Source organism: Urocitellus parryii, chromosome 4 (assembly GCF_045843805.1).
Source record: "Urocitellus parryii isolate mUroPar1 chromosome 4, mUroPar1.hap1, whole genome shotgun sequence".
In the NCBI taxonomy this organism is placed as follows: domain Eukaryota; kingdom Metazoa; phylum Chordata; class Mammalia; order Rodentia; family Sciuridae; genus Urocitellus; species Urocitellus parryii.
Window position 1 is genome coordinate 148,714,367 of NC_135534.1, and position 23,374 is coordinate 148,737,740.

Sequence of the window (23,374 nt, forward strand, 5' to 3'; positions counted from 1 at the left end):
AGAATTAAATTACAGTAGAGGGAACTCACTTTAAATTAGATGTGTGGAGGTTCATCAAACTAAATAGTATACGTATCAGACACACTCACATAAAAAGAAAAATTACAGAAGACAGGATGTCCTTAATTTGGGGGAGGATATATTCCAACTTGGGGGAAGGGCGAAGGCATTTTAGCTGTGCAGCTCCATATGACATTTCCAGAGAGTTCTGCATGCCCCTGCATGAGACAGGACAGGATGGAAGATCCAAGCCCTGCCAAACACAGTGTGCAACTCAGAGGCAGCCTTGGTGTCAAGCTGGCAATGCTCCTGAGGCTCTTGAGTGTTTATCAACTCAGCAGGTCAAAAGTCTGCAGACACTGGGTGGAGCAGCAGTAAGCCACAAAACTAACAGTTGTCCTCCCCCTGGTGCAGCCCTGCCATCGGAGTCTCTCTCAAGGGAAAAAGCTTGGGGTAGACGATGGTAAACATGGGCTCATTACACCGATGACAGTGCCCCAGGTGGCAGTGCAGCCGCTCCAGGAGACTTCTGGGTAATGAGATTGGAGACAAAAAGTTCAGATCTTTTAGAAATCTGTGGTGGGCATGATACAGACTTCTCATGGCCAGCTCTTGCAGAGGCAGGACATGATCATTCTCTGTCCCTATGGCCTTCACCTCAGCTGGGAGGAAGACAGTCAGCTGCCCTGATGAAAAGGAGAGCAGCTTTACCTCAGACACTTGGATGGGGGCTCCGCAGCCACTGCACCCGATGATTTTATTGTACAGGTAAGATGGCAAGCCCTTCAGGTGAATGTTGTTATCCACATATAGGTATTGCAGTTCTCGAGATTGACCTAAATCAAGTAGCAAAAATGCAAATGATTTCCAGCCATGGAGAGTGTTTGTTGAGGCTGGGCAGCTGGCAGAGATGGCGCGGCACATACCATAGACGATTTCGGTCCACAGTGAGGTACTGCAGAGAAAGGCACAGATGAAGCCGCTCGGATAAAGTTAGCAGACGATTGGTAGAAATGTCTAGTATCTGCAGCTCCTTCAAATCACCAACCTCTGGAGGTAGGAATTGCAGTTGATTATTAGCTAATCAAAGATGAAGTAAAGCTCTCAGATGACCAATATCTGGGCAAACAATTTCTAAGACATTATCACTAAGATCCAGATACTGGAGTTTTACAAGGGACCCAATAGCTTCTGGAACCTCTACTATGTTATTTGAGTGAAGGTACAGTTTCACAAGGTTTGGAAGCTTCTGAGCAAGGTTTTATGGCAAGGTGGTAAGGGAGTTCCTTTTCATATAGAGTCTCTCCAAGTACTGCAGTCCTTCATCTTTTAGTAACTCCAATGGAAAATGGTGCAGATTCCTCTAATTTAAGAACAAATTCTTGTGCTTTTCAAGCCTTGCCACAGTGATCGTCTTACAAAGTTCGGATGCCGTGATTGATCATATCCCATCTGGCACAATGCAGCACTACATGTTGTCAAAATTGGTCAATTTCCCGGCCCCAGCACAGCCAGCCCTCCCAAGCACGGGTGGAGCTGGACCGCAAGCCTAGGTACGGGTTCTCTATACTTTACTGATGTAGCTCCATTACATACAACAGTGCCTGTCACACAGTAGCCTTCAATAAATACCACTGGAATGGGAGTATTATATGCAGAGTCATCTATGAAATGATGCCTCATGGGCTTACTGGGAGAATTACAAAAGTATGTACACCGTACTTCAAATGGTCTCTCCATAGCAAGTTCAGTATATATTGGTTCTTAGTTATTATATGGGCACAGGGCACCATTGATCAATCCAAGCAATAGAAGCACCTGTGACAGTTGAATGTGATACAAAAGGCTTGGGTGCCAAAAAAAAAAAAAACTGTAAGGAGAAGGACTTTTGCCTCCAGGAAATGTAATTATTAATTTTACATTTAGACAATGATAAAACACACATATATAGGAATATATAGAAAATCTAAAAGTTATTTAGAGTACCTGTTTTAGTGAGCTTTTTCACTGCTGCAACTAAAAGGCCCAACCAGAGCAACTGTAGATGAAAAGATTATCTGAGGACTCAGAGTTTCAGAGGTCTCAGTCCATTAACCACTGACTCCATTTCTCCAGGCTTGAGGTGACACTGAAAATCATGGTGAAAGAGTATGGTATAGGGTAGCAGCTCACATAATGTTCAGAAAGCACAGAGAGACTTCACTCACCAAATACAAAATGTATACCCCAAAGGCACCCCAGAGACATACTTCCTCCAGCCAACCCTACTTGCCTTCAGTTACCACTCAGAGGATTAATTCACTGATTGGGTTAAGACTCAAAACCCAAATGTTTCTCCTCTAAATCTTCTTGCATTATCTCATACATGAGATTTTGGGGGACACCTCATTTCCAAACAAAACAGTATTCCATAATTTTGTTGAATGTTATAAACTTTATTTTTAAATATTTCAACAAAACTTACCTTAAATTTTATTATTTAAAAGTAAAATCCATTATATAAAAATCTTGAGCATTTGAAAAAATTGTGAAAAATCATGATTTGACCCAACAATCCTGTGCTTTGAAAGTCAGTGGGTAAACCTGACTTCATTATTTTATGAAGAATTTACTCTGTTCACTTCTGGATTTTTCAAGGTTTTGAAAGTGATCATGCTTTTAGCAGCTGAAACACTCTTTTTTGTTTGTCCTCAGGTTCACCTTGAAGCATAGACATATGTAAGGTGACAAAGTGGTCATGAGCATGTTGTAAGAAGACCTAATTTCTGTGTTCCTGTGGCAAATTGTAAGAGGGGGCCATGTTCCCATATCCCACAGTATAAATTTTTACCCATTTTCCTCAGAAGTAATGCATTAATGTACATTCCAGAGGAAACACAGTGATGAATTCTGAAAACTTGTAGGTCAGTGAGGTGCCAGAATTTTTTTTGACAGAAGATAGCATTTTAAAATATAGAAGAAAAAGAAGCCCTAGATAAGTTACACTTCTTTCCTTGAGTCAAAGTCAGGATGATCAGTGTTAACTGTGTCCCTGTTGTCCCTTAATATAAACTAAGTGATAGGAGAGAAAGTCAAGCCTACTAAAAACTCTAATTTTTCAGGAAAGCTATTCTTTGATCTGAAATCACTTGCAAATGCTCAAAATAATATTAAATGTTCTTCTAGCTAATTAGAACAAATTTTTAAAACAGACTAGGAATAAATTTTATTTCAACAAAATTATTAAATGTTCTTTTGTCTATACATAGTATTCATGCCTATATTCTATTTTGATAAAAGATGGGTACAGTGGCACATATTTGTAATTCCAGCAGCTTGGGAGAATGAGGCAGGAGGATTATAAGTTTGAGACCAGCCTCAGCCTCTTAGTAAAGTTTTAAGCAACCTAGCAAGACCCTGTATAAAAATTTAAAAATTTAAAATCTTGGGAGGTAGCTCACTGGTAAAGCACCCCTGGGATTAATATCTGGTACAAGAGAGGAAAGGAGGAAATTTGGACACAAAAAGGTCACTAGAAATGCAATTATACAAAAGAAAGGCCATATGTGAGAATCTGTCAAAGAAGAAAATCAAGAAGAGAGAATTCAGGAGAAACCAAACCTGGCAGCATTCTAAATCTTGGGCTCCAGTCTTCAGAACTGAAAAAATAAATTACTGCTGTTTAAGCCAACCAGTCTATGGTATTTTGTTTTTTGTTTTTTGTTTTTTGTTTTTTTTTTGTTATAATTCCTCTTTATTTTTTTATTTTTTTTATTTTTTTTATTTTTTTTTATTTTTTATTATTGGTCTTTCAAAATATTACATAGTTCTTAATACATCATATTACACGGTTTGGTTCAAGTGGGTTATGAACTCCCAATTTTACCCCGTATACAGATTGCTGAATCACATCAGTTACCCTTCCATTGATTGACATATTGCCTTTCTAGTGTCTGATGTATTCTGCTGTCTGTCCTATTTTCTATTATCCCCCCTCCCCTCCCCTCCCCTTTTCTCTCTCTACCCCTTCTACTGTGAATCATTTCTTCCATTTGTATTATCTTGTCTTACGCCTCCTTTCCTCTTATATGTCATTTTGTATAACCCTGGGGATCGCCTTCCATTTCCATGCGATTCCCCTTCTCACTCCCTTTCCCTCCCACCTCTCATCCCTGTTTAATGTAAATCTTCTTCTCAAGCTCTTCATCCCTACCCTGTCCTTGTTGACTCCCCTTATATCAAAGGAGTCATTTGGTATTTGTTTTTTAAAGATTGACTAGCTTCACTTAGCATAATCTGCTCTAATGCCATCCATTTCCCTCCAAATTCTATGATTTTGTCATTTTTTAATGCAGAGTAATACTCCATAGTGTATAAATGCCACATTTTTTTTATCCATTCATCTATTGAAGGGCATCTAGGCTGATTCCACAGTCTTGCTATCGTGAATTGAGCTGCTATGAACATCGATATAGCAGTGTCCCTGTAGCATGCTCTTATTAGGTCTTTAGGGAATAGACCGAGAAGGGGAATAGCTGGGTCAAATGGTGGTTCCATTCCCAGCTTTCCAAGAAATCTCCATACTGCTTTCCAAATTGGCTGCACCAGTTTGTTTGGGCATTCTCAGAAAATGACCACACAGGTCATGATTGTCCAAAGGATGATGATCACATAAGATCACTCACTGATGCAGATGTCATTTGATTCATTAAAGAAAATATGTCCAAAAGAAAATTATTTATATGACTACTTTTTCATTAAATGACTTGACAGATTTCCTTTACTCTCATTCATACAAAAGTTGTCCTCAATCAAAGCAAGAAAAATTCTTGTATGAGTCCATCCCAGAATGCCTTTTTTTACATTACCAACAAGTGAAGAAAGTCTTATGAGTGACAATCACAGACACTTGGAGAGCACCACTGATGCTTGCTCCAAGGAGCCTCTCCCTGAAGTTGAACTGGTGAATCTGCTAGAAGAATAACACCACAGTATAAGCTGAGAGTAGACTCCCTTTCTGCATGAAAATTAAGTCTGGGCACAATCACCACACCAGCAGCAGCACACATCTGATATCTGTCTCCAGTCTTCACTGAACATACTTTCCTTTACATGATTCTACACACAGACAGGGTGGAACAGATGACCAAAACACACAATGACAGCGACATGGTACACATCTCTTTGCAGAGAGAGATTGTGATCACGCGCTAGCTGCTTGAATTGGACAAGCTCTCTTAATGTGGAACCATGTTTTATCTGTGCAGTATGAAGACTTGGAAGAGCAATGGAGACAGGTTTTGATCAAGTTAGTCAGCTGAATCATGAGCTCTCCAAAAAAGATGAGGTACTTTATTTATGTCTCCATTGCTTTCAAAGAGAGTGAGACTAATCCCAGCTGTTCTAACCCTCTTAGGTTCAATGAATCCTTTAGTTTATCTCAAGGTTTTCTGCAGCTGAACATGCTGCAAGAACAGGTTGAGGAACTGGAAGAAGAGAAAATGATCCTTTGATCCAAGACTTATAAAGACAAACTTTTACTTTCAAGTAGAAGAAATGACAGTTTTCCAATGATTGTGTTATAGAACTTCATGAAACAAATGCCCAGATGTCCAAATGACAAAAGAATTGCGATGAAAGAGTGATGAACTGATTCAATAATAAAAAGAGATCTCCCTCCTCTTATCTCAGATTGTAGAACTTAAGCACAAACTTAAAGAAGATGTGATTGAGGAGGAAGAACTAAGAATTTGCCTACAAGCTTCCAAAGTTGCACGGGGACAATTGATAATAGAGCTACACAAATTAAAAGACAGGAATATAGAATGTCCAGAAATATTACATGAATCAAAAGAATAAATAAAGAAACATTTTAGCAGGTCTTGACCTGCTGTTCATCTCTACTTCTCCCAGTATTATGGAGCTTTTGCTGGGGAATTCTTGGCAGCTGACATTAAACTTTTTACCACGTGTAAAAAGTTAAGTTTGAATGAGAAATCTTCTCTATTTTAACAACAAATAAATAAATGGGTATTTTATAGTGTCAAGATTGCCAGTGACACATTAGGCTGCTCTGTCCTATTTCCAGCTGAACTACTAGGTAAAAAATATTTACCCCAAAGTCATGCCACTAGAGACCTACCTGTTCCAGCCATAACGTACCTATCTACTGTTACCACCCAGTTAATCCATTTAAGTGGATTAATGCACTGATTAGGCTAAGGACCTCATAACTCAATCATTTCACTTCTAAACTTCTTGCATTGTTTAACACATGAATTTGGGAGATACTTCATATCTAAAACATAACGTGTGCTGATGTAAATTACCTAGTCTGACCTGAGAGAAAAAAAAAATGTTTCCAAAGAGTTGTGAATATAGAAAGGGAAAATGGTGTGTTATTTTTTTTACCCTATAGATTTGTGGTGCTCTTGTAGGGTTCCAAGATCTCTCCTTTGTGGGGAAGGACAATGTTAACAGATCCCTATATCAATACACCACCTTTGAACAAATTGTTCTTATTAAAACATTTAGAGTTCAGTCTCGATGTCCAGAAATGTTGAATTCAATTATTATTTAAAATATAATCAGTAGTTTCATAAAACGGTTTACAGTTTCTGGTGGTGGACAATGAACTGGGGGTCAGGCATAGGATGATATGCTGAGGGGAAAAGATGTGAGGATATAGAGTTAATATATCTTAGGAAATGTGAAGGAGAAATCTAGTGAAAAGAGTTAGTAGCAGGAGAATACATAGGAGGTAATTTGAGGTAGACAATGATGTGGGAAGACAGTAGAGTACATAAAACAAACACATATATATATTTAGAAAAATACAGGATGTAAAAATCATAAAATTTGGAGGGTGAAGGAAGAAGAAAGAGAAAAAAGGGAAAGAAAGAAAAAAGAGAAGAAAAGAAATACAATTCCTCTCTATTATATTATTCAGATAACTCAGTCCTCAAAGTCCTATTTCATGCAAAGTTCTTTGTTTTACGTATGTTGGGGACGTGAGGGCTGGAGGATAGAAGGGTAGAAGATAAAGAAGAAGGAAAAAAAATTCTCTTAGAGATCCATTTCTTTCTCTTTTCATCCAGTAGGTGGGGTTGTCTTATCCAGTAGGTGTCTCTGCCCTCAAGATGGTGTAGGTAACCAGGGTGTGAAGACTGGACCTAGTGTGGAGCATCTGGAATAGGGGAGTGCTGGCCACCAGTCCTAACAGGGAAATAGAGCCTCACGGGTCTATCTTTGCAACCACTTGTCTGACTTGAACCCCCAGTATCGTCTCCTTCTCTTGCCCAGAGATTTCCCAGATCCTGGTCTCTCTGTTATGCTTCAGACCTTAGTCCCCTCCCCTCTCTTACTTATCAGGACCTCTCACCCCCGGGCTCACACCAGGTGGGCGGCACCCTGTTTGCACTGCACTCCTGTCCAACTGAGGGCTGTTTTTGTGTTGGGTGGTCACTGTGATGACTTACTGCCGCTGGGGGGAGACTGGAAATCAGGTACCTGCTCAAATGGTGATCTGATCTGATAGCCACGCCCACCAAAAATGGCGAGGAAGGTGTTTCCAAGATGGAGTTGGTCTGCCTCCAGTGCTGGGGGTGAGAGGGGTGTCTGGTGATATGGGGGAGCTGGGCAATGGCCTTGTGCTGTGGATAGGCAGCAACCAAGTGACCTGCGTGGGAGCAGAGCATAGTCTGGAGTTCTGCAGAGGTGCAGATAGGTAGTCCCGCTAAGCCGCTTGTGAGCTGTGCATGAGCTAGAACTGTGGGCTTTGGTCTGGAGTCCAGAGAACTACTCTTGCCCAGAGGCTCTGATTTCTGTGCTGGTCGGTGGTCACAGCATTGGTGATTTCCACAAAAATCCACTATGTAAGGATCTTCCCACATTCTCTGAGATGCTGTACTCTATTTAGGTGAAATCCTGTGGAGAAGCTGCCCATCTGTTCTCCCGACTTCACGCCACAGAGCAGCCAGAAACAGGACTTCCTCTATTCTGCCATCTTCCTCCTCTGCTCCTAGAAAGGGGAAAATGGAAGAATGGAAACAAAATTGGGATAAAGTCCTAATAGATGAACTCTGGTAACTTAAAATAGAAATCAATAGGCCATGAGTGTTTGGAGACAGAAAAGTAAGAAAGGTTTAACACACTCCTTCAATTGAGTTTTCTTTCAGTGAAAATAAAAAGAGAATAAAAAATAAATTCAGTAATATTAAGAAGCATCATAAAAATGAACTTGCTGGCATCATTGCTTCTGGGAAGCATAAGCAGTAAGAATATGACTTAGAAGTATGGGAAGAGAAAAGGAGCAACTTTGAATGTTGCTCTGACAAACCCGTTGCAGAAGGATTGGTAAAATGAGTTCAGTGTGTTATTCAAACAGGAGTAAGATGCTTAAGGGTTTGCCTGCTAATGCCTGGTTAAATTATGTCTCCACCTAATCATGTGCTCACAGCATTGGCAAAACAAAGAATTTAATCTATTCCTTGTATCATAAGCTAAGATTCCCTTCTTATTTTCTGTTTTCAGGCATTTGAGTAACTGTAAACTGAAAACATCATTCACATTCTTTTGTATTTATGATTACTGAAAGCTCATTTTAAAATTTGTATTTGTAGGCAATATTCAAAAAACAAATCAAAATGAGCAACAAAATGTAGTTAGGGATGGGAGAAACGTAAGAATGAAATTATGGGTAAATTGAAATCAAGAAAACTAGTTTCTAAGAATATATTTTCTGGATAATACTGTGGCCAAGGAAGACAAATATTGATTGCATATCTTTCAAATTTCCTTGGAGTCTGGAAGGGATTAATCAAAACCTGCATCAATGGAAATTAAGTTATGTTGCATACTTATGTAAGTAAAAACTTTCTTGTAAGGAAAGTTAGTCACAAATATCTTTTTCCAAAGTATGCTATGTGTATTTATAATAAAAGATGACACACTTTTACAAAAATTCTCAGGCTCATTAAATTACTATAAACTGAAATAAATCCATCTCCAAAAATCAACACAAAATGGATTGAAGACCTAAATATAAGGCCAGGAACTATTAGAAGAAAACATAAAGGAAAAAAACTGAAAACATTGGGACAGGCAGTGATTTTTCTGAATAGGACACCAAAAGTTCAGGAAACAAAAACAAAAATTGGCAGATGGAATTATATCTAACTAAAATGCTTCTTCACAGCAAAGGACACAAGAAACAGAATGAGGAGAAACTACAGGATGGGTCTATACTTAAAAATGACTTCCAGAGCTCCTGATGAGGATGACAAAGCACAAGGGACCCTAGGGTATGTCCAAGGGACCCTGGACAGTCATAGGGAAACATGATTGGAGGTCCTTCTACAGTGGTGGGAAATTACTAGCTTCATAGAATGAGTTCGGAAGGGTTCCCTACTTTTCTATTTCATGGAATAGTTTGAGGAGTATTGATGTTAATTCTTCTTTGAAGATTTTGTAGAACTCAGCTGGAAATCCATCTGGTCCTGGGCTTTTCTTAATTGTAGACTTTTGATGGTATGTCTATTTCATTGCTTGAAATTGATCTATTTAAATTGTGTATGTCCTCCTGATTCAATTTGGCTAAGTCATGTGTCTCTTGAAATTTGTCAATGTCTTCAAAATTTTCTGTTTTACTGCAGCATATATTTTTAAAATTGTTTCTAATTATCATCTGTATTTCAGTAGTATCTATTGTGATATTTCCTTTTTCATCACATATTTTGGTAATTTGAGTTTTTCTTTTTCTTCATTAGGGTGCCTGATTAGGCACCGTAATAATTTATCAATTTTATTTATTTTTTCATAGAATCAATTTTTTGTCAATTTTTTGATTTGTTTTTCTTGTGTCAGTTTTATTGGATTCAGCTCTTATCTTAATTATTTCCTCTCTTCTATTGCCTTTGGTATTGATTTGTTCTTCCTATTCTAGAGCTATGAGATGTAATGTTAGGTCATTTTTTTTTTTACTTTCTATTTATTCATTTATTTTCTATGAGCTCAATGCAATGAACTTTCTCTTAGTACTGCCTTCATAATGTCCCAGAAATGTTGATAGTTTGCATTACTATTCTCATTTACTTGTAAGAATTTTTCAAAATTTCATCCCTGTTTTTTTTCTGCTGTGTCATTCAATAGCATATTATTTAGTCTCTAGGTTTTAGAGTTGATTCTATTTTTTATTCTATCATTGATTTCTAATTTTATTTCATTATGATCTGATAGAATGCAGGGTGTTATCTTCATTCTATTTTTTTTTTTTTTTTTTTTTTTTGCTAAGAGCTCCTTTGTCCTTTTTAGAGAAGAACCTGTGTGCTGCTGAGAGGAAAATGTATTTACTCATTGATGGATAAAATATTCTATATATGTCTGTTCATTTCAATTATTGATTGTATTATTTAGTTCTATAGTTTCTTTGTTTAGTTTTTGTTTGGAGGATATATCTACTACTGAGAGAGGTGTATTAAAGTCACCAGTGTTATCATGTTATGGTCTATTTAATTCTTCAAATTGAGAAGTGTTTGTTTGATGTACATGGATGCTCCTTTGTTTTGAGCATACAAATTTATTAATATTATGCCATACTGATGTATAATTCCCTTAAGCAATATGAAATGTCCTTCTTTGGCCCTAGTGATGCACTTTGGCTTGAAGTCCACTTTGTCTGATATGAGGATAGAAACTTCTGCTTGTTTAAGAGATCTATGTAAGTGATACGGTTTCCCCAATATTTCACACTCAATCTTTGGATATCTTTGCTTGTGAGGTGAGTCTCTTGAAGATAGCATATTGCTGAGTCTTGTCTTTTGATTGATCTTCCAGTCTATGTCTTTTGATTGATCAGTTTAGGACACTAACATTCAGGGTTATTATTGAGATGTTATTTATATTCCAAGTCATTTTGATTTATTTCCACTTTTTAATTTGAATTACTTCCTCCTTTGCTGGACTATTCCTTTAGTTTAGTTTCTCCCTTTGCTGGTTTTTACATTTTTTCATGGAATATTTTGTTGAGAATGTTCTATTGTGCAGGTTTTCTAGTTGTAATGCTTTAATATTTGTTTATCATGGAAAGGTTTTATTGCATCTTCAATTGTGAAGCTTAATTTTTCTGCATATAGAATTCTTGGTTAATATTTATTTTCTTTAAGATCATGGTATATATTATTTCAGGACCCCTTAGCTTTGAGGATCTGGGTTGTTAGAAATCAGCTGAGAGCCACACCATTTTTCCCATACAATTATCACATTTTTTTTTCTCTCATAGCCTTTACAATTCAATCCTTATTCTGTATGGTAGGCGGTTACATAATAATGTGACTTGGTGTGAATCTCTTTTAATTTTGTACATTTGGGGTCCTGTAAGCCTGTCTTATTTGATTTTCCATTTTATTCTTTAAGTTTGGGGGATTTTCTCACATTGTTTCATTGAAAAGATCATGCATTCCTTTGGTTTATGTCTTCACACTTTTATCAACCTAATAGATCTTAAATTTTGTCTTTTCATGTTATTCCATTACTCTTGGAATTTCTGTTCATTGTTTCTTATCACATTCTCTGTTTCGTTAACTCTATTTTTAAGATTATACATTTTATCTTCATTACCTGAATTTCTGTCTTTCAAGTGGTGTAGTCTTTTGGTGCTGCATTCCATTAAATTTTCAGTTTGGCTGTTTCCTTCATGGTGAAGATTTCTGCTTGTAGTTTTTTCTTCATTGATCCTTTGCATTTTGATTGTCAATTTTATTGATTTTGGCTCTGACTTTAAATACTTCCTTTCTTCTACTGGTTTTGGAATTGGGTTGCTCTTCTTTTCCAAGGAACTTGAGATGCAGCATTAGCTTGTTTATTGGGGTCATTCAGATTTACTTATGTGCTCATAGCTATCAAGTATCCTCTTAATGCTCCAATGTTCATGGTGTCCCAGAAGTTCTGGTATGCTGTATCATTCTTCTCATTCAAGTCTAAGAATTGTTAAATTTCTCCCCTGATTTTTTCTATCACCCATTCATTATTCAAAAGTGTTTTATCCAATCTCCATGTGTTTATATATGTACTGTAGGGTTTTGCCATATTGACTTCTAATTTAATTCCATTATGATCTAATAATCTGCAAGTTATTATTTCAATTCTTTCTTGTAACTGCTAAGAGTTGTTTTGTGGCTTAAGTATAATCTATTTCACAGATGGGTCTCAGAGCTTCTGAGAAGAAAATGTGTTTAGATATTGTTGGATGAAATATTCTATAGATGTCTGCTGTGCCCATTTGATTTATAGTATTTTTCAGGTTCAAAGGGTCTTAATTCCTTGATGACCTAACTAATGGTGGGAGAAGTGTGTTGAAATCACCAAGTTTTACTGTATTGGCATCTATCCGTGTCTTTCATTTGAATAGTGTCTCTTATGTGATTGTTTGCATCCCTGTTAGTGTAACAAATATTTATGGTTATATCTTCCTTCTGGATTTTTCCCTTTGCCAGTATTAACTAACCTTGTTTATCCTTCTGATTATTTTTACTTTAAAGTCTGCAGTGTCAGCTAAGAGAGTGTCTACTCCTTCTGGCTTTTAGGCTCCTTTTGCATGGGATATCAGTTTCCATCCTTTCATTTTCAGCCTGTGTCTCTCTTTGCCTATAAAATGAGTCTCTTACAAACAACACATAACTGAGTCTTGTTTTTCAATCCATTTTGCCAACATGTGTCTTTTAGTTGGGGAGTTGAGATCATTTACATTCAATGTTGTAATTCAATGGAAGAGGTTTATTAAGTCCTGCTTTTTAAAATTTATTTCTGATGTTTAACTTTTCTGTTTCTCATTTACTTAGCTATTCTTCAAAGAGATTTATCCAGTTGTGAGTTCTGAGGCAAGATTTTTATTTCTTCTCTGTAGTGTATTTTTTAAGTTCTGTAGTACCTGCTTAGTATTAATAAATTCTTTTAGTTTCTGCTTACCTTGGAAGTTTTTCTTTCCAATTCAACTTTGAAGGATAGCTTTGCCGAATTCAGCAAACTGATTATTTTCTTTCAGGAATTGGAACAATCATTCTAAACCTTCCTGGCTTGTAGCATTTGTGCTCAGAAATCAGAAGTTATACTGGCAGGCTTGGTTCTAAATATGACCTGACATTTTCTCTTGAGGCTTTTAAAATTCTATCCTTGTATGTTATGCAAACCTACTCCATTCGCCTCCATCTCACAACCCTCCTCATTTCCAATGATTCTTAAATTTGGTCTCAATAATATTCCAGTGTTTTTGTATGATCATATCATGGTTATATATATTTATTGTTTTATTTAGTACTACCTGCATGTTCAAGCCTGAAAAATTTATCTTCCAGCTCTGAGCTTATGTTTTCAACATGGACTACCATGTAAAAAGGACTTGTAACTGAACATTTTATTTGATTTATAGTGTCTTTCATTTCCAAGATTTCTGTTTGATTCTTTTTCTAAATCTCTACCTGATTATAGAAATTCTAATTCATATCCTGACTTCCTTAGTTTATTGACTTGTTTTTCTGTGTTCTCTTAGAATTCATTGATCATTTTGATAATTATTATTTTTATTCTTTATCTGTTATTTCATTATGTGGGTCAATTGGGGCACAGTTTTCGTTGCACTAAAAAGTATCTTACAATAATCTAGATTTGAGACCCACTCATAGTTGTATCCATAGCCTTTATGTTTATTCTGTTTTTTGTTGTAGCACTGGATATACATGAATGAGAAACAAGGGCTCAACATTAGCTATTATTACTGGGGGCCTGGTAATTATTTGGGGGTTTTGTCTCTTCTATTATTTGTATGAAAGTATAGCTGAAGATTTACTGTTGGTAATTTGTATATGGAGCAAGGTTTGCTGTCTTTTGGCTGAGTTTTGTTCATCAGAACAGTCTCTACACTACAAACTTATAGTCTCCCTGTAAGTTCTCAGAACTGCACAGGATAAGGGGAAATAAACAATAGCAACAAGAGCAACAACCAAAGCAAACAACATACAGCAATGAAATGAGCACCCTTTGCAGCTATGATAGCTACAACATTAATCACCACAAAAACAGGAATATTGAGATCAGCATGTGGCAACACCAAAAACAATAAATAACCAGGTAGTAGATCTGGTTTTAAAGCAAAGCACAGTCTTCTCAATGTTATCCACAGCAGTAATAATTGCAATGAGATGAGTGATGAGGGTAGGAGTTACATAAACCAATGAGTTATAAAAGATGTTATAAACACAATTAAGAGAAGTGACAATGTAATAGAAAGTCAGAATAGAGTTTACAATATAAAATGTGAGCAGAGAGAATGCAGAAGAGATGTAGTAGATGATCTACAAAAAAAAAGTGAAAACAAATAAGGAAAAAAAGCAAGTAAAAGTAGACTGAATGAGCAAACAGAAAAAAAAAACAGAATAAAACGTACACACAAAAATAAAGAAATTTTAAAAATAAAAACCCTAAAAGATAAAGTAAAAAATATATTTTTAAAAGGCTAAAAATTAGAAAATAAAACAAAGATACATATGTATGTATGTCTATGAACAAATCAACACAGCAAGAACACCAAAACACAGACAAAAACAAAACAAAACAAAAAACCAGAAAGGATTCTTAATGAAAAAAATGACGGCGTCATCTCTACTGAGGTGGTCAAAATAGTCAGCAAAATTGGATATTTATTGTCTATGAACAACTGTCCTTCTTTCCATTTCTAATGGGCCCTGAACTGAAAGAAACAGAAAGACAGAACAAGGACTAGAGGTTGATAATATCATCCTCCTTTCATGTTATTCACTGAGCTGCCAGTTGGAGGCCTAAGACTGAAGCTGTTTGAAACAGCTCTCAGCTTCCCTTCTTACCAGGCTAAGATAGATTCCAGTGCAGAGTACTGCCAAAGCAGTTTTGTGTGCACAGACCAGATCAATTCACTCCCACGGTGGGTATGCTACAGAGTTCTATGAGGGGAGTTCCAGTGGCTGTGGCTTATGTCTAATAAGGCCCTAGGGGTTTGTTGGGTGGTATCTGCTCTGAAGAGATTAGATCAATAAACCCTAGGGCCAGGAAGATACTGATCTCTGGGAGTCTTAATCTCTGGAACCACCTGAGATTCCAACTTGTGGGGCAAGGGAACCAGCTCTCTACACATTGTGTTGCCTACAAATACAACCTTGCAAGGCTTAATCCCTGAGAGTATTCACACCTGCCTGTTCAGATTCACCACGCTCTTCCCCTGAACACTGGAGAGATGCCAGAGTCAAAGCAAAAGCCATGTGAAGCTCTCTTTTATATTTATGACTTGGCTTCCCTTGGGTACAATTTTTTCTATACCTCTTTCACTCACAAACTAATGAGTACACCCTGGGCCACGTAGTAGGTGCTTACCAGGGCAATACAATCTCTAACCTCCACAGCAGCTGCTGTAAAGTGACAACCTCAAGATGGCTCCTACATCAGCAATCAGCGTGCCAGTTGAGAAATACAGAGTACTTTTCAAACACCCGATTGCAGTGCAGTTTCTGGATCAGAAAAATTCATTTTTCTTTTTGATTTCAGAGTTTTCTACCAAATCTGATCATGATGGTTTTTTCTATGTTCTCGTTCTCTCTCTCTCTCTCTCTCTCTCTCTCTCTCTGTGTGTGTGTGTGTGTGTGTGTGTGTGTGTCTCTCTCTCTCTCCTGTGTCTCAGACTAGAAGTATTGCTGATTCTGCTGCCATGCCACTACCACCACCAGCTTGGATTCAATATACATTTTCTCTGTTAAATCACCTGAATTTTTGAGTCTCTAAGACACTCCATCCAAAATCGAATTTAATAAAATCCCTCTTTCACCCACTTTACTATGAAATAGTATTTGCAATGCTTGAATCCTAAGCCAGAGAAAAAATAGGAATGCAGTCTTCCTCTAATCTTTCATTTCCATGTCCATAAAATCTATCAAAACAAAGAAATTGTATCCAGGAAAACTATCTTTTATAAATGAAGATGTGATAGACATTCCCAAACAAACAAAAGCTGACAGAATATGCTTCCTTCAGGCCTCTTCTACAAGAAAGTCTAAAGGAAGTTATTCAAATGGAAAGAAAATTATGTTAAGAGTAACAAAATATAAAAGGTATAAAACTTACTGCTAACAGTGATCACAGAGAGTTAGAATGCTCTAATATCTTAAGTTTCGTGCATAAATTGTTCATATCTTTAGTATGAAGACCAAGCAGTAGAAATAAAAATGATAATTACTTTAATATTGTAATCCATAGACATTGTAGAGAGATGTAAGATATAATGTTAAAAATTCAAAAAGGGCAAAGAATGGAATGCAAATGGGAGGATTTTCCCCCTATATTTTCTTTTATCCTTTGTTTTTTTTCATTTCTATATATACTCTCATGTTGCCATTATCTCAAAACAGCTAATTACAATCAAAAAATGTATTTGTAAATCTTATGATAAGCAAAAAACCAAAAATCTTTAATAGAGAATTCCAAAGTAATAATCAGTATTAATCTCTTCAACCAGCAAGGAATGTTGCAAGGGGAGGATGAAAGAAAGAAATCAAGAAATTACAACAAAACTAGAAAACAAGTTACATAATAGGTATAGTAAGACTTTACCTAAAATCTATTACCCTGAATTAAATAGATGTAAATAGGTTAAATTCTCCAATTAAAGATATACCTTGACTGAATGGATAAAATAACAAGATTTGACTCTGCGGTGCTTACAGGAATAGTGCTTCATTTCTAGGACACTGAATGTGAAGACATGAAATAATAATCCATGCAAATGGAAACCAAAAGAAAGCAGAAGTGATTATACTTATATAAGAAAAATAAGCTGTAAAACAAAGGCAATAAAAATAGAAAGGGAAGGTCATACGTAATGACAAAGGGTTCAATTCAGCAAGAGGATATGACAATCACAAATATGCCTCGAATAGTCAAGTACACCTAGATATAAAAGCAAATATTTCTGGCCTCATGGGAGGGAGCAAAACCAATGAATCATAGCTGGAGAATTTAAGAATGCACTTTCAGCAATGGACAGATCATCCAGACAGGAAATCAACAAAGAAATAACAGTTTCAATTGCACCCTGGAGAAAATAGACCTAAACAGACATCTACTGAACATTCCATAGAACAGCAGCATTCCATCAATACATGGAACATTCTCCAGAGTTGATCACATGATGGGCCACAAAACAAGTCTTAACAACCTTAAGAAAACTAAAAATTGTATAGCAACTTTTCTGATCACAATGCAACAAAACCATAAATCAATAACATGAACATTTTGGGAATGTATGCAAGCACATGATAATTAACTTATTTGCAAATAACCAACAAGTATAGGAAGAAACCAAGAAGGAAATTTTAAAGTTTCTCAACAAAAAAGAAAAAGAAAAGAAAATTAAGACACAAAACCACCTATGGGATACAGCCAAAGAAGTACAAAGAAAGAATTTTGTAGCAATCACTGCCCACATCAAAAGTAGAACACTCTCAAATAAACCACTTGTTACTAGTTGCATTTCAAGCAACTAGAAAAGTAAGGATGAACTATATCCAAAATTAGTAGAAGAAAATAAAACATGAAAATCAAAGAAGAAATAAGTGAAATGGAGGCTTAAAACAACAGATTAATGAAACAAACAGTTATTTTTGAAAAAGACAAACAAAATAGGCAATCTCTAAACTTGACCAAAAATAGGAAAGAGAAGACTCAAATAATATTACTGCTGGAAATGGAAAATTGTCTTTTTGAATTTAACATAATGTTTTAAATTTTTATATAGGATTCTTGTTTGCATTGGATAAGCAAATTATTTTAAGATTAAAGTAGTTGTATATGAGAGACAATTGAACAAAGGAACAAGAATTATTTGTTCAGGTAAAAATTTCTGAATATATCTCATATATGCTTGAATTCTATTAGAAGATAAAAGTAAGAGAGGTTTCAATTCAATAGACACAGATTCTATTTAGTCATATATCCTATGTTTTGATTCTTGATGCATGATAGTCCAATGGATGCTGGAGCACCTCTAAGCAGACCATAACATAGAGAGAAAGAACGGGGAAAGAATGCACATTCCTTGAGCACTGATTTGAATCAGACACTTTCCATAGACAGTCTTAAATATTCACACCCTCTACTCAAGTGGCCCTTTTCCATTTCACAGAGAAAGGACACATGTTGAAAATGGTCCTATGCTTCTTCAGTGCAACAGTAGCTAATTGTGCTAGATATGGGCTCACCCTTCTGTGAAGACATATAAGGAGCTTCCAAGTTGCCTTTCCAATTTTCACAACAAAATAAGGACTGAATACCTGAACAATCAACATCCCTTTAGATTCATCAGAGAATTTAAGCCAAGAAAAGACAGCTCCCTCAAGTTGGAGAGAGAAGAGGATAAAGTGAATCTCAGAATACTGGAACAAAATTTGCGGAAGACATGAATCTATACCTAGAAGATCCAATTTGGAAAGCAGTATGGAGATTTCTTGGAAAGCTGGGAATGGAACCACCATTTGACCCAGCGATTCCCCTTCTCGGTCTATTCCCTAAAGACCTAATAAGAGCATGCTACAGGGACACTGCTACATCGATGTTCATAGCAGCTCAATTCACAATAGCAAGACTGTGGAATCAGCCTAGATGCCCTTCAATAGATGAATGGATAAAAAAAATGTGGCATTTATACACTATGGAGTATTACTCTGCATTAAAAAATGACAAAATCATAGAATTTGGAGGGAAATGGATGGCATTAGAGCAGATTATGCTAAGTGAAGCTAGTCAATCTTTAAAAAACAAATACCAAATGACTCCTTTGATATAAGGGGAGTCAACAAGGACAGGGTAGGGATGAAGAGCTTGAGAAGAAGATTTACATTAAACAGGGATGAGAGGTGGGAGGGAAAGGGAGTGAGAAGGGGAATCGAATGGAAATGGAAGGCGATCCCCAGGGTTATACAAAATGACATATAAGAGGAAAGGAGGGGTAAGACAAGATAATACAAATGGAAGAAATGATTTACAGTAGAAGGGGTAGAGAGAGAAAAAGGGAGGGGAGGGGAGGGGGGATAATAGAAAATAGGACAGACAGCAGAATACATCAGACACTAGAAAGGCAATATGTCAATCAATGGAAGGGTAACTGATGTGATTCAGCAATCTGTATACGGGGTAAAATTGGGAGTTCATAACCCACTTGAACCAAACCGTGTAATATGATGTATTAAGAACTATGTAATATTTTGAAAGACCAATAATAAAAAATAAATTAAAAAAAGAGAGAAATAGAAGAAGATCTTAGAAGATAGAAAAATATACCCTGTTCATGGATAGGCAGAGCTAACATCATCAAAATGGAGATATTACCAAAAGTTCTCTATAGGTTTAATGCAATGCCAATCAAAATCCCAATGGCATTTCTTGTAGAAATAGATAAAGCAATCTTGAAATTCATATGGAAAAATAAAAGACCCAGAATAGCAAAAACAACTCTAATCAGGAAGTGTGAATCAGGCGACATAGCGATGCCAGATTTCAAACTATACTACAGAGCAATAGTAACAAAAACAGCATGGTACTGGTACCGAAACAGGCAGGTGGACCAATGGTACAGAATAGAGGACACAGAGACTAACCCACAAAGTTACAACTATCTTATATTTGATAAAGGGGCTAAAAGCATGTAATGGAGGAAGGATAGCATCTTCAACAAAAGGTGCTGGAAAAACTGGAAATCCATATGCAACAAGATGAAACTGAATCCCCTTCTCTTGCCATGCACAAAAGTTAACTCAAAATGGATCAAGGAGCTTGATATCAAATCAGAGACTCTGCGTCTGATAGAGAAAAAGTTGACTCCAATCTACATATTATCGGGTCGGGCTCCAAATTCCTTAATAGGACACCCATAGCACAAGAGTTAATAACAAGAATCAACAAATGGGACTTACTTAAACTAAAAAGTTTTTTCTCAGCAAGAGAAACAATAAGAAAGGTAAATAGGGAGCCTACATTCTGTGAACAAATTTTTTACTCCTCACACTTCAGATAGAGCCCTAATATCCAGAGTGTACAAAAAATCAAAAAATTAAACAATAAGATAAGTACATGAAAAAATGCTCACCATCTCTAGCAATCAGAGAAATGCAAATCAAAACCACCCTAAGATACCATCTCACTCCAGTAAGATTGGCAGCCATTATGAAGTCAAACAACAACAAGTCCTGGGGAGGATGTGGGGAAAAGGGTACACTTGTACATTGCTGGTGGGACTGCAAATTGGTGCAGCCAATTTGGAAAGCAGTATGGAGATTCCTGGGAAAGCTGGGAATGGAACCACCATTTGACTCAGCTATTGCCCTTCTTGGACTATTCCCTGAAGACCTTAAAAGAGAGTACTATAGGGATACTGCTACATCAATGTTCATAGCAGCACAATTCACAATAGCTAGACTGTGGAACCAACCTAGATGCCCTTCAATAGATGAATGGATAAAAAAATGTGGCATTTATACACAATGGAGTATTACTCTGCACTAAAAAATGACAAAATCATGGAATTTGCAGGGAAATGGATGGCACTCAAGCAGATTATGCTAAGTGAAGCTAGCCAATCCCTAAAAAAAATGCCAAATGTCATCTTTGATATAAGGAGAGCAACTAAGAACAGAATAGGGAGGAAGAGCATGAGAAGAAGATCACCATTAAACAGGGTTGAGAATGGGGAGGGAAAGAGAAAGAGAAGGGAAATTGCATGGTAAAGGAAGGAGACCCTCATTGTTATACAAAATTACATATAAGAGGAAGTGAGGGGAAAGGGGAAAAAATCAAGAGAGAAAAATGAATTATAGTAGATGGGGTAGATAGAGAAGATGGGAGGAGAGGGGAGGGGGGATAGTAGAGGATAGGAAGGGCAGCAGAATACAACATACACTAGTATGGTAATATGTAAAAAAGTGGATGTGGAACCGATGTGAATCTGCAATATGGATACAGGGTAAAAATGGGAGTTCATAATCTGCTTGAATCAAATGTATGAAATATGATATGCCAAGAGCTTTGCAATTTTTTGAACAACTAATAATTAAAAAAAGAATTAAAAAGTCAAAAAAAAAAAAACTGCTGCTAGAGCAAGCCCAGAGCAGAAAAACTTAAACTTTATCTGTTTCTAAGTGTAACCACTAAAACTATAAATCTTTAGAGAAAATTTAGAAAGAAACACAGAGAAAAGCTTTCAGAATGAATTTGGTAATGACTTCTTTGATAAGGCACCAAGAATTCTAGGAGACAGAAAATACAGAAAAAGTTTACTATATCAAAATAAAAACTGTTGGGGCATCAAAAGACACACTGTCAAGAGAGGGGAAAATTCAAATCCAAAAATGGTAGAAGTCATCTGAAAATTATATACAAGAGCAACTACTAACATTGAGAACACATTGAAAACTACTTATTCACAACATAAAAATGAATAAGCCACCCCCAAAATAGTAAGTGATTTGAACCTGAATTACTACAAAGAATATGACCAATAAACACACAAAAACAGGATCAGTAGAGAAACAAAAAAAAAAAAAGTCAGGGGGATGGTTAAGGGTAGGTGAGTGATATCATTAACATGTTGAACTATATATACACCAGAGCCATGCCCTAATTCCCTCCTCCTCCACCCACACCCTACCCTTCAGTTACCACTCAGTTAATCCCTATCAGGGGATCAAATCACTGAATGGATAAGTCTCTTACAACCCAATCATTTCTCCTTTGAAACTTCTTGCACTGTCCCATACATAAGCTTCTGGGGAATACCTCATATCCAAACCATAAAATTCAGCCTCTGCCCCATGAAATCTAACACTTATCTGATGATGCAAAATACATTTAGTTCCTTCCAGCATCTCCATAGTCAACAGTTGTGAAATTGTTCAAAATCCAAATACAAAGTCTTCTCTGAGGCTCACACCAATCTCACATTGGGAGCTCCTGTAAAGTTAAAAGTGATTTAGCATATTTAGTGATTTTAGCATATAAAGGTACTGAGTAAACATTTCCATTTACAAAAATAGGGGCATGGAAAGAAGGGGTAGGACCAAAACAAGACCAAAATGCAGCTGGGCAAACAAGTCCTGTAGTTCCGTATCTGACACCTAGGGCGCATGGCATCTTGATGTTCTATCAAAAGGGCATATGTAGTTCTGCCCCTATAGCCTTGTTGATTGCAGCCCAAGTGACCTTCTTGTTGGCTTTTCTCTGCTTGATTCCTGCAGCTTCCCTGGAACAAGATCCCACATTACTAGCATTTCTAAATCTCAGGGGTCTCAGCTTTAGTTTCCTCCTCACATATCTACACTTTGCCTTCTCAGGGGGTGCCCACAGGGACTCTGACCTTACTGCACTTTGTCTGGGATTGCAGACCTTCCTTGGAAATCTCGGTGGAATCCTACATGATCCTGTAACTCCAGCATCCTGCATTCCTACAGAACCAGCACCACGTGGTTAATGCCAATGTCTGCAACCATGTTGAGCAGTTTTCAATCCTCCGCAGATCCTGGCTGTAGCACCCTCTGAGTGCCTGGGTAGTAGAGTATATTGAAAATACTTTCTAGACCCCCTTGTGCAAGAAGGATGCCCCACTGGTCTCTTCTCAAGAGAATTTTCACCTTTACTCCCTTGAGCTTGAGATGGGTATGGTCTTGCCAGCTCTTGGAATGCCCTCAAGCCATCTTTCTTATTGTCTCTGAGCAAACTGGTGCAGCCAATTTGGAAAGCAGTATGGAGATTTCTTGGAAAGCTGGGAATGGAACCACCATTTGACCCAGCTATTCCCCTTCTCGGTCTATTCCCTAAAGACCTAATAAGAGCATGCTACAGGGACACTGCTACATCGATGTTCATAGCAGCACAATTCACGATAGCAAGATTGTGGAATCAGCCTAGATGCCCTTCAATAGATGAATGGATTAAAAAAATGTGGCATTTATACACAATGGAGTATTACTCTGCATTTAAAAATGATAAAATCATAGAATTTGGAGGGAAATGGATGGCATTAGAGCAGATTATGCTAAGTGAAGCTAGTCAATCTTTAAAAAACAAATACCAAATGACTCCTCTGATATAAGGGGAGGAAACAAGGACAGGGTAGGGACGAAGAGCTTGAGACGAAGATTTTGGTTCATTAAAGAGGGGTTGTTAAATATATCACAATGGAACCACCATGGTGAAGATTTTAAAAAGATACAAAAGGAAAGCCCAGGAACTCTGCCATTTGGCACATTACCACTATGGACGTTGGTACAATCCTGTTTGCTTAATCTAGGAGAAGACATCTTAGTTAGTCAGACAAGGGAAAAAAGTTTAGAGG

At 36.9% G+C, this 23,374-nt stretch overlaps 2 pseudogenes; one reads left to right on the plus strand and one right to left on the minus strand.

Moving 5' to 3' along the window:
- Positions 1-291: 291 nt before the first annotated feature.
- LOC113184692 (leucine-rich repeat-containing protein 28 pseudogene) lies at positions 292-924 on the minus strand (annotated as a pseudogene).
- Positions 925-4,812: 3,888 nt separating this feature from the next.
- LOC113184665 (trafficking kinesin-binding protein 2 pseudogene) lies at positions 4,813-7,174 on the plus strand (annotated as a pseudogene).
- Positions 7,175-23,374: the final 16,200 nt, after the last annotated feature.